This window comes from Theobroma umbraticum, unplaced genomic scaffold (genome assembly GCF_002168275.2).
Source record: "Theobroma umbraticum cultivar Fairchild unplaced genomic scaffold, ASM216827v3 scaffold_147.0, whole genome shotgun sequence".
Classification (NCBI taxonomy): domain Eukaryota; kingdom Viridiplantae; phylum Streptophyta; class Magnoliopsida; order Malvales; family Malvaceae; genus Theobroma; species Theobroma umbraticum.
Genome location: NW_018397259.1, coordinates 6,256,629 through 6,256,847, shown reverse-complemented (window position 1 = coordinate 6,256,847; position 219 = coordinate 6,256,629).

Here is a 219-nt window from a genome sequence, read left to right as displayed (position 1 = left end):
ATGTTCCTTGGCTTCCTGTCTGCAGCTAGGTTAGTTCTCAGTAAATATATAGCTTCAGTAATTATCACTGAAATCCCTACAACTTATACAATTCCACCCTTGTATCGTCCATCAGAGCCTCTGATTTTATACAAACTGAGACATGCAAGGTTTTCCCTTCTACAGCGTGCGCGTTGCAAATGAACTAGGGAGAGGAAATGCCAAAGCCGCAAAATTCTC